We start from the raw sequence: 12447 nt of genomic DNA on the forward strand, positions 1-12447 counted from the left end.
CTTAGGAGAAAGGAAACTTTTATTGTTTCTTAGGTCCGTAAGACATTTGTGTGGGGTTTCATGTGTTGGCATCAAGTGCCACATGGACATCTTTAACAACATTCCTCAATAAACACAATGGTGGATCCTGTCAGAAGTTTCCTCTACCATTCCTCTGTGTAAACCAAAGATATAACAGTATGCATAATTCAAAAACGTGTTCTGAAGGAAGACAGTAGATTCCATATGCAACTCTGTGATAATCCAGGGAATAAAAGTGAGCCGTCTAAGGGGATGGAGTAACTGTATGTTCTTCAAGATGGATTCCTTACATATTTCCTTCAGTTGGACTTTTGATAACAGTTGAGCAGGAGCCTGGTGGATGTGTTAATTAACTAGATGTGGGAAATCCTTTCACCGTGATGACCATTTTAAATATCTTACAATTTTATATGTCAACTATACCTCAATAAAGGCTGCATTTTTTTTTTTAAGTTGAGCAGGAGAGAATTCAATGCATAAAATTTTACATAGCCTGACATTCAAATATTCTCTGTAGTTGTCTAAGAGAAGATCCATAGACTTTCAGAATCAACCAAGAATGGGAGGATGGCAATCTTTATAAAAACTGAGGGCCTGGTGTCGTGAGCGCAATTTTGATTGCAACTTCCAGGAAACCAAAATAGCTTAAAGGCTTAGTTAATTTAATATTTATTTCCTAAAAATTTATTTAAAGTTATAAATTTCCTTTTAGTATTGCAAAGGTGAATCTCATAGTTGTTTGGCATATACATAGTGTTTCCATTATAGGGCTATAAGTGTGACTCACATTTAGTAATATTTTTCAGTTTCTAAACACAAGAGATTTTTAAAAAGGTATCCTTTGGTAATTTCTAAGTTTATTATATTATGGCAAGATAATTAAGTCTGCATTGTAATCCTTCAGAATTATTTAGACTTCCATTTGACCTAATGCATGAAATATTTTTGTCAGTTTTTCATGTGTTCTTGAAAGTGTATTCTCTGTTGAATGTAGAGTTTTATATAATAGCTTGAGCTTATCAAATTTGTTCAGGTCTCAGATATAGGATTGTATGGAACTTTACATGCCACTTCAGAGAGAAGGCTGTGGATGAGGAAATTCTGAATTGATTGAATTTAAATCAAACTCACTTTTCTGGAATTGACTACAATTATGGTTTCAACCACCAGGGTTGTATCAGTTATCTATTGCTGCATAACAAGTCACCCCACACGTTAATGGCTTAAAAAGCCATCATTCATTTGCTCACGGTTTCTATGGGTTGGCAATGGACTGGGCTTAGCTGGAGTGGCTCTTTTGCCATTCTTGCCTGAGATCACTCTTGCAGCTGCAGTTATCTGGGGATTGCATGAGGCTGGACCATCCAACATGGCTTCACTCACAGGGGTGGTGCCTCAGATGGGATGGCTGTCTTCTCTCTCCAGTCTCTCTCCAGTCTTCTTCACAGAATGCTGGAAGCTTTCCAAGAGGATAAAAGAAGCTGTGAGGTCTCTTGAGCCTGGGCTCAGAAGTCCCACGGCACTTCTACTACATTCTGTTGGTCAAAGAAAGTCACAGGGCCTTTCCAGATTCAGGGAGTGGGGAAATAGATTTCACCTCAGTGTGAGGTGCTACAAAGAATTTGGGGCCGCTTTACATCCATCACAAAGGGAAATGCAAGTTCAAAATAGAGTTTGAATTGGGTTATAGGGTTGTTGAAAGAGAGAAGTTCTATATATTGTATTCTTGAGTGCACGGTTTGAACATGTCACTGCTCCATATGGTTGCAAAGGGGCTGTGTTGAACAAAGTGTTCATGTCCTTGGGAGGCATGTTTCAACAGGACTGAGAGCTTGCAGAGAGGGTGTCTGCCTGACTCTTTCCAGTGAGTTATTTCTTGGCTGCTTCAGCTCCTGGCGGATGCCCAGGTAAGAAACCCATGTTTAGAGCCCCATAAACTTAGGCCCTGCTTTGTATGAGGTGATATATAAAGAGTATGACTTTTGAAAAGCCTAGGGCCATAATTTATCTAAGGCCTAAATGGGTAAAATTTTTGTGACATTATCTCTTCTTTATGTGAAGTTCACAGTATGTGATTTGTTTTAGCAAGATAAAGCCTGGCTGAAGGTAACTACAAGGGAAATCCTGGTGACTGCCAGGTTAATGTACAGGCATGAAGCTAGTGTAGAGGAAACTGTTGAATGCCCTTATTCTTTTTTTTAAGATTTATTTATTTTATTTATTTATTTGGCTGCACCAGGTCTTAGTTGCAGCTTGTGGAATCTTTAGTTACGGCATGTGAACTCAGTTGCAGCATGGGGGATCTAGCTCCCTGACCAGGGATCAAACCTGGGCCTCTTGCGTTGGGAGCACGGAGCCTTAGCCACTGAACTGCCAGGGAAGTCCCTGAATGCCCTTATTTAAATACCACATCCAGAATGACATGGGGCAGGATGGAATTGGAATTTGTAACATCCTCTGAAGAATCAATGCCAAAGAGTTTGGAATTTACACACTCAGCTCCTGTGATCTCACCAGGAAAGTAAAAGTCTCTGCTCCTAGGAATGAAGGTAGGGGAAGAATTCTTCATTTGAAAAATGCTGTTTTGGCCCTTTTCCTCTCTTTGAGTTGCCTTTCCTTCTACCCCAACAAATCAGATCAGCCCTGTCCTCCCCAGGAGTCTCTGGGAATTCATATCTGGTGTATGAAATGGATCTGGACCATCTAATCTACTGCTGACCTCCTTTCTGCCAACTGAGCTAGACAAATCTGAGCACTGCAAGGTGTGGTAAGCAAAAGAAGCAATCGTTTGCTAGCACACCTTTTTAACTTTCATCCCATCTCTTAGCTCTCACATTCACAGTACCATCCGTAAAAGTGAAAAGTTCAGTGTCTTTGCTGGCCCCACTTGAATGTTCTGTCCTATTCCTTTACTGGCTACATTTGGATGAAGAAACATACTATTCATTTGGCCTTGGGATCCACTTGAAAACTCTCACCAGGACTCAGATTTCTGTTCTTCTTCTTTTAAGGCACAGTATATGTCTGTCAACCTCTGAGCACCCTGGCGAGTGTGCTGACGGTGATGTTATTCTCTAAGAGTGCAAACAGTGTTTTCCGCCTGCACGGCTTCACGCTCTGTCTCCCACTGGGGCCTGGTCATGCACGCTGTGTGTATACTTCTTGAGAAGACTGATTGTTGTGAAAACCTTTGCCACAGAAACAGAAGTAAGGGATTAGGTCTTTCAGATGCGATCCCCAGCAACTTTTCTCTTATAACCTCTGGAACACCATTGCATCAGTTCAGACACGTGACTGGGAAGAAATATCAGCTCAGAGACCATCTGGTTAAAAATGAGGAGTACTTCCCAGCTTGGTGGATGGCAAAACAACAAAATGCCCCAGGTACATCTGCCTTGTTTCCCAATTCCTGCAGGATTCACAGACTGGCTAGTTTTGACCCAGCCTCACAAAGGTGGGTTTGCCTTGGAGGAAGCTGGAGTGACCCTCACCTCAGGTCTTAGGCCTTTTGGAGCAGTCTCAGGGGCTTTTGTGTTTCTGGAGTTAACCTAAAGATTACTGTTGCTTTATGACAAACCTAATTTAGCCAGAATCATTCATTCACTTGTTCATTAATATTTATGAGCAGATACTGTCCTACAGCTAGAGACACAAAGATAGATGAGATTCAAGTTCTGCCCCTTAGAGTTCATGCAATAGGGTGAGGATCTAAGAGGGGAAGGGAGGAGAGACATCAAAATAGATGCTGATAATACAGAATTCTTTCCCCCACCTTTTTAAAATGTGAACCACACTTTGTCCTGCTATGGCAAGTAAAGCTTTAATTGATTCATTTATTTAATCAGCAAACATTTGCCAAATGCCTGGTTTGTGCCAGGAGCTGTACCAGGTGCTGTGTCTACTTAAACAGCAGCCTGAGGATATTGTTAGGAAGATCAAAGCAGAAGCCTCCCTCATCTCCCTTTGCCCCTCTCCCTTGCCCTTTCACCTAGCCCTCTGAGGATGGAACCCAACAGCACCAGATGTGTGGCAGCAGTTCCTAATCCTTTTTTGGGTCGAAAGGAGGAGATGCCCTCAAAAGGGAACTTCAAAAGGAAGCAGAACTGCAGTGTAAACATCACCTTCAACCATGTCAATCATTTGTCCTCCCTTGCTTTTCTTTAAACACACATGCAGCTTCATTCAAGGCAATGAGGCAGCAACCCAACTGGAAGAAGGGAAAAATAGAACAGCCAGAGTATGGTAGCTTTGCCACTGACTGCTTACATCTTTGGTGAGTCACCATCTCTAGTAAATGGAAGCAAGCCTCAAAAATGAATGGAGGCTACCAAGGTTAGTAATGGGTATGACCCAGATAAGGCAGAGTCTTATCTCCTTCCCCATTTGATACCCAGTAAAGACATCTATACAAATATTTCCATAATGCTTTCTAGTTTACCAAACACTTAAAAAGAGAAAAACTATTTGGATAAATAAACGTAGATATTACTTCTAGGTACTGAGGTTGAAATCATTATATGGAAAATGAGACTTGAAATAGCTGAAAAAAGAAGCGGCAGATTTTATTTGTAATATTATGGAAATATTTCCATAATACATGAAGGGGTTAAACAAATTTTCAAAATAACATACAGTAGTAGGATGCCATTTATGATAAATAAAAGAGGTGAAAATGATAATAGCTAAGGGATTTCCCTGGTGGCGCAGTGGTTCAGAATCCGCCTGCCAATGCAAGGGACACGGGTTTGATCCCTGGTCTGGGAAGATCCCACATGCCGCAGAGCAACTAAGCCCGTGTGCCACAACTACTGAGCCTGCGCTCTAGAGCTCATGCTCTGCAACAAGAGAAGCCACTGCAACAAGAAGTCCACTCATGGCAACGAAGAGTAGCCCCCGCTTGCCGCAACTAGAGAAAGCCTGCGAGCAGAAACAAAGACCCAAGGCAGCCAAAAATAAATAAATTTATTTTTTTAAAAAAAGAATCTGCCTTCCAATGCAGGGAACCCAGGTTTGATCCCTGGTTGGGCAATTAAGCCTGCACGCCACAACTAGAGAGCCCACATGCCGCAACTACTGAGCCTGCACACTCTGGAGCCCACGTGTGCCACAACTAGAGAGAAGTCCACGGACCACAACTAGAGAAGCCTGTGTGCTGCAACGAAGAGCCTGTGTGCCTCAACCAACGATCCCACATGCTGCAACTAAGACCTGAGGCAGCCAAATAAATAAGGTTTTAAAAAATGATAATAGCTAATACTTTATAGTGCATACTACATGCCAGACACTGTTCTCAGTGCTTTACATAGATGAACTCATTTGATCCTCAAAACGTCTCCATGAATTAGGTACTGTAATTATCATCCCCGTATTACAGACTTGAAAACTGGGCATGGAGAAGTTGAGTGTCTTGCCCTAGGTCACACAGGCAGTTCGCCTATAGATTCTGGAACCTAAGCTTTGCAGTATTTCCACAGGTACAGCTATATGAATGTAAATGCTTAGAGAAAAGTTTAGAAGGATATACACTAATCTGAAAATCATCACTGTCTTTGGAGAGCAGTCAGGAATTGGAGTTCAGGCAGGTCAAATATTCTAACAGCTGCAATGTGTTTTGTTTTCCCCCAAAGATAGTTCCCCCAAGATAATGATTTCTTGTTACTTCTGTTAAATTAATTAAAAATGATTTAAAAATATTTTTTAAAATCTTGGGGTCAATAGGAGTGATTATTTATTTTTGGCTGTGTTGGGTCTTTGTTTCTGTGTGCGGGCTTTCTCTAGTTGTGAAGAGCGGGGGCTACTCTTCGTTGTAGTGCACGGGCTTCTCATTCCGGTGGCTTCTCTTGTTGCAGACTGCGGGCTCTAGGTGAATGGGCTTCAGTAGTTGTGGCACATGGGCTCAGTAGTTGTGGCTCATGGGCTCTAGAGCGCAGGCTCAGTAGTTGTGGCACACGGGCTTAGTTGCTCTGCGGCATGGGGGATCTTCTCAGACCAGAACTCGAACCCGTGTCCCCTGCATTGGCAGGCGGATTCTTAACCACTGCGCCACCAGGGAAGACCCAGTAGAAGTGATTTTGAGTCAGATTACTAGATTATGCTCTTCTCCTAAATTTCACATTGACTTTGGTATCTTTGGGAGCAGAAGGATTAATTGTGTTCATCTTTCCTCTTTGTCAGTCTCATGACCTTTGATGACCTCTATTTCAGAGATTAGATAAAATCCTATTTCAGATTTTATCTGGAACAATGGGAGACATATTGATAAAAGTAATATATTTCATGGCTGAAATGTCTTTCAGAATTAGAAACTGAAGCCCAGGTAGCCATGTCAGATCATTATTAAGTACTGAACTAAATCAAGAATGGATTTGTCATTTAATTACAAAAATGAAGTAAAACTTTTAAAGTCTCATATGTACTAATAATTAGAAAATAGTGTATTAGAGTTCTCCAGAGTAACAGACCAATAGGAGATACAAATAGATAGAGATATATGTAATCTTTGAACATAGATCTAAATCTATGGAGATTATGATAGATATTGAAAGAATATTTTATTTATTTGGCTGTGTCGGGCTTAGTTAAGGCACATGGGATCTTCGTTGTGGCACATGGGATCTTTCACTGTGGCATGTGAGCTTCTCACTAGTTGTGGCGTGTGGGCTTCTAGAGCGTGTGGACTCAGTAGTTGTGGCACGTAGGCACTCAAGTTGTGGCGCGCAGGCTCCAGAGCACATGGGCCTGGTAGTTATGGTGTGTGGGCTTAGTTGCCCTGTGGCATGTGGGATCTTAGTACCCCGGCCAGGGATTAAACCTGCGCCCCCTGCATTGGAAGGTGGATTCTTTTTTTTTTTTTTTTTACTTATTTATTTATTTTTGGCTGTGTTGGGTCTTAGTTGCAACATGCGGGATCTTTGTTGTGGTGTGTGGGCTTCTCTCTAGTTGTGGCGTGTGGGCTCCGTAGAGCGCAGGCTCAGTATTTGCAGCACACAGGCTCTGGAGTTGTGGCATGCAGGTTCAAGAGCACGTGGGCTCTGTAGTTGTGCCACATGGGTGTGGTGCACAGGCTCAGTATTTGCGGCGTGTGGGCTTAGTTGCCTCGCGGCACATGGGATCTTAGTTCCCCGACCAGGGATCAAACCCACATCCCCTGCACTGGAAGGCAGAGTCTTAACCACTGGACCACCAGGGAAGTCCAAGAATAATTTATCTTAAGGAATTAGCTTACACAATTGTGGGGGCTGGTAAGCCTGAAATCTGTATGGCTGCCCAACTGGAAACTCAGGTGAGAGTTGATGTTGACTCTTGAGTCTGAAATCTACAGGACAGGTCAGCAGGTTGAAAACTCAGGCAGGGTTTCTATGTTGCAGTTTTGAGGCAGAACTGCTTCTTTTTTGGAGAAATTAAGTCTTAACTGATTGTATGAGGCCTATCCACATTATGGAGGGTAATCTGTTTAACTTCAAGTCAACTGATTGTAAATGTTAATTACATATACAAATACCTTCACAGCAACATCTAGACTAGTGTTTGACCAAACAACTGGGCATCACAGATTAGCCAAGTTGACACATAGTTAACCATCATGAGTAAAGTCTAATTTGAACTTAATTCTGACTGCTCAAGAATGTACGTTAGGGGGCTTCCCTGGTGGCGCAGTGGTTGAGAGTCCGCCTGCCGATGCAGGGGACACGGGTTCGTGCCTCCGGTCTGGGAAGATCCCACATACCGCGGAGCGGCTGGGCCCGAGAGCCATGGCCGCTGAGCCTGCATGTCCGGAGCCTGTGCTCCGCAACGGGAGAGGCCACAGCAGTGAGAGGCCCGCGTACCGCAAAAAAAAAAAAAAAGAATGTATGTTAGAGATACATGAGTCTAGTGATTTTTTCATTTAGGATGCCTGAAGTTCTAATTTGCTTTAAGAGATGCAATCATTTGAGGAAAATACTGGAACAGTACATTCACAATATATTTAGCCATTCTAATCACCAGTTTTACTTAACACAAGCTAGGTTGTGAGATGATTCTGAATTATTTCCCAGCAGTTGAACTATAAGGTTAACTAAATGCACACAAATCTGTGAAGCTAAACAGCAAACACAATGAACTCATTGCTGTAATCTCACACTTTCAAATTTGCTCCTAAAGAGAGTTAACTTAGACACAATGTGCATACTGTTGTACAATGAAGCTGGTCAGTAATGAGGTGTTTTCAACTTGACATAATCACTCAGTTCTGTCTCTGACATCTCATCTGCAAGTTACACAAATGGTTAACTAAGTTATGCAAATGATTTCAGGACAATCTCCACCGGAATGTAGATTCTAAATTATGAGCTGGGCATTTGAGAATATTAATAAATGTGGATCTATGACTCCTGGCATTACTGCTTTAGTATTGCCTTGATTCTCTATTACTAAACACATCAATACTTTGTTAATGATAAAATGAGGAAAAACTAGTAATCGTTTTTCAGATTTAGAACTATCTATTTAATTAACAAAAGATTGTTACCTTTAAAGAAGAAAATTATATACCACTGAAAAAGATATCTGAATGTCTTCCTACCACTGCAAAGGAGAGGAAGGAGGGAATAGTGTGTTGTATATGTCAGGGAATTGGTGGCCTTTATCTTATTTCTCACCTGTGTGGTAGGTATTATTAGTCTCTGAAAATTAGGCTCATAGAATTTCAGAAACTTGCTCAAGGTCACCAGAAAGCAGCAGATTCCCTTCAAGGCCTAAACTCTTTCTCTACAGACCCAGCTGAAACACAGAAGGAATTAAAATGCTTGCTCTTGGGACTTCCCTGGTGGTCCAGTGGCTAAGACTCCATGCTCCCAACACAGGCAGCCCAGGTTCAATCCCTGTTTGGGGAAATAGATCCCGCCTGCTTGCTGCAAGCTAAGAGCCCGCCTGCTGCAACTAAGACCTGGCGCAGCCTAAATAAGTATTTTAAGAAGACCGCTTGCTCTTGCATTTCTTATGTAACAAAGGTGATTTATTCCTATCTTATCTTGCTTTTGTCTCCTTTCTCACCATTAGCACAGCTGTAAGGACAAAGGTGTTCCCCCACAAATAAGGCATTTCTTTCCAGGCAAGTGCAGCAAGTGGGGCTGTTTTCATTATGCTTTTATTACATTGCAGTTTGTCTTTGGCAAGATCATATTTAAACTTGCTTCTCACCTTAACTTGCCTTTTCCTAGTCCACCGGAGTAGACTTGGAACTGCAATCAGTGCCTGTGTGATGGCAGTGGTGGGGATGGAGACCGGGTTGGGGGGTGGTGCATAGAGGGAGGGAGCAAACGACTCCTTGGGTGGGATTTCAAAGGCATTGATGAGTGTTTTTAGTTATAAGAAAAAAAAAGAGGGAGTCTTCTCCTTCCCTCCGGTTTTCCTTTGGTCACGCCTTTGATGAAGCCTCTAAGCTGTCATTGCTGCGGAACAGTTTTGTTTAGATAGGCACTCAGGACAAGATTGCACGGTGGTGCTTTCATCTAGTTCTGTCATGAAGATGAATCTATATTTTGCACTCATATAGCATTGCTAGATATAAATAAGACTATATGGTTCTACCCTAGAATTGTATTCATAAACTGAAAGGGTACTAGAGATTATCTAGTCCAGTGGTTTTCCCACATTTTTTTTTTTAAATAGCACAAAACTCTCTTCAAACTTACTTGCAAGCCCAGAACCAAAACCAAGAGGTGCTGGTCCTAAGCTCTCTTCTCAGTTAACCTTTCCTTGGAGCCCTCACTTAAAATCTACTGATATTAGTCTATCCTCTCATTTTATGAACTTAACAAAAAGTTCTGAGTGAATACAATGTGTCTAGCTAGCACCGTACTAAGTTTATGAAAAGCACTGGGCCTCAAATGCTCTGGTCCCTGGCTTATCAGGAAAGACAGATGATTACAACACAACATAGCGAACTCAGTGATTCAGAATTACCTGTGACCCTATGGAGGCATGGAACTGGGGCTCTCTAATCCAGTCTGGGGACGCTGAGTCTGAGCCTGAGGCTCTAAGACCGAGCAGATTAGCTAGGAGGGCAGTTAACTTGGGAAGGTGTGGGGAAGAGTATAATACAGACGAAGAATGGAGAGGCTAAGTAGCTAGGGGTATATTCTGGAAGCTACAAGTCATTTTATGTAGCAGAGAGCTCTGTGGCAACTGGTGAAGAGGCCTAAGCCCTGTCTTGGAATAGGAAGTAGGGTGCCACTAAGGCCTTTAGGTAGGGAGACAAAGAGGTCAAATTTTTCGGATTGCCAACAGGGACTGTGAATTTGATGAGGACGAGAAGGGAGGTGGGAAGACAAGACAGGAGAGTATATAGCAGGCGCTCTCTGACGGAGAACGTGAGAGCAGGAGCAAGTCTGGCAGGAAAATGATGCATTCATGTTGCGCTTCCAGGCAGATGTCCAGCATGATTGGACGGGTATCTCATCTGAAGCCTCAGAGAATACACTATGATCCTACATAGAAAGGGACTCGAGCGAGATGTGGAGCGGGGGAATTCCCTGGCAGTCCAGTGGTTAGGACTCTGTGCTTTCACTGTCGAGGGTGTGGGTTCAATATCTGGTCAGAGAACTAAGATCCCGCACGCCGCGTGGTGTGGCCAGAAAAAGAGATGTGGGAAAAGGTTAACTTTGCTTAACTCTTAATTTGTGGTTAATTCTCACTTTCTTAAACTTTTTCTGTACACGTATATTACTTTTATAAATGGGTAAAAGCATAGTTGTTCTAAAGTCTGCCAACTCATCTTCCAAGCTTTGCTCTCTAACCCAACTGGCATCATACCATATATGCAATATCCTGCGTTTTCATGAACAGTACTATGTCGTCACTAAAAATCATGCTTTCAAAGGAAAAATGCAAATATTTACCCGCCTTCTTAGACAACTTCACAATCTGGTTTAGCTGGGCTCCATGCAGATATAGGAAGACAGAAAAATCTCTTGAGAATAAACCAGTGTTGACAGCACGTTAAGTTCTCTCTTGAAGGAATAATCACGGGCAGCCCTAATGTTCTGTCACTAGTGATGGCAGAACAAATGCAAACCTGAAATGTAGCTCAGGGTCTTCTCAAAGTCTGACTCGCAGGACTGTGTGAGGAGGTACGGGCTTTTCTGACATGGCCTGGGGATGATGAGCCCCGCTGAAGAGCGGTAAGGAAAAGCGGGGTGGGTCCACTTGAACTTCCTTCCCACAACAAATGGGCCGTAACCTGTGATTCGCATCATCGACCAGATTGATGGCTGACTTTAATGGAGCACACTCAAAAGCTGTCACTGAGCATTTGCTACTTTTAATTCATTAGAGGAAAAGAACCATCAGTACAATATTCAATAACTTATTTCCACTGTGCTCAAAGCAACTTACACATTTTATAAATCCTTTAGTATAGTATCACCAGCGTATCCTATTTAATTTCTTTAAACCATTAAAAAAAATCAAAGTATAGTTAATTTACAATGTTGTGTTTCAGGTATACGGCAAACTGATTCAGTTATACATATACATGTATATCTATTCTTTCTCAAATTCTTTTCCATTCTAGGTTATTACAAGATATTGAATCTAGTTCCCTGTGCTATACAATAGGTCCTTGATGTTTACCTATTTTATATATGGTAGTATGTATATTGTTAATCTCAAACGCCTATTTAATCCCCCCTCCCTTCCCCTTTGGTAACCATGTTTGTTTTCTACGTCTGTGGGTCTGTTTTGTAAATAAGTTCATTTATATCATCTTTTTAGTTTCCACATATGGTATCTTTGTCTGACTTCACTTAATATGACTGATAATCTCTAGGCATCCATGTTGCTGCAAATGGCATTATTTCATTCTTCTTTTATGGCTGAGTAATATTCCATTGTATATATATATATATACCACAGCTTTTTTTTTTTTTTTTTGGTACGCGGGCCTCTCACTGCTGTGGCCTCCCCCGCCGCGGAGCACAGGCTCCAGTCGTGCAGGCTCAGCGGCCATGGCTCACGGGCCCAGCCGCTCCGTGGCATGTGGGATCCTCCCGGACCAGGGCACGAACCCGCGTCCCCTGCATCGGCAGGCGGACTCTCAACCACTGCGCCACCAGGGAAGCCCCCACATCTCCTTTATTCATTCATCTGTTGATAGACACTTAGGTTGCTTCCATGTCTTGGTTATTGTACATACTGCTGCAATGGACACTGGGGTGCATGTATCTTCTCGAATTAACGTTTTCTCCTTACCAGCTTGTTCTAATCCATATAAACACTGTAAGGCTATACACTGTGTTTACATGCCAATGGCATCTATTTCTAGCAATGTGCTGCACTTCTCAGTTATCAGTAGAGGTAAATGGAATACTTGGGTGAGGAGAGTCTGATTTACGCCAAGTTTTCAAGAGAGTAATTTTCTCCAGTAATAGTTCAACATATTAACTT

Source organism: Phocoena phocoena, chromosome 5 (genome assembly GCF_963924675.1).
Source record: "Phocoena phocoena chromosome 5, mPhoPho1.1, whole genome shotgun sequence".
Classification (NCBI taxonomy): domain Eukaryota; kingdom Metazoa; phylum Chordata; class Mammalia; order Artiodactyla; family Phocoenidae; genus Phocoena; species Phocoena phocoena.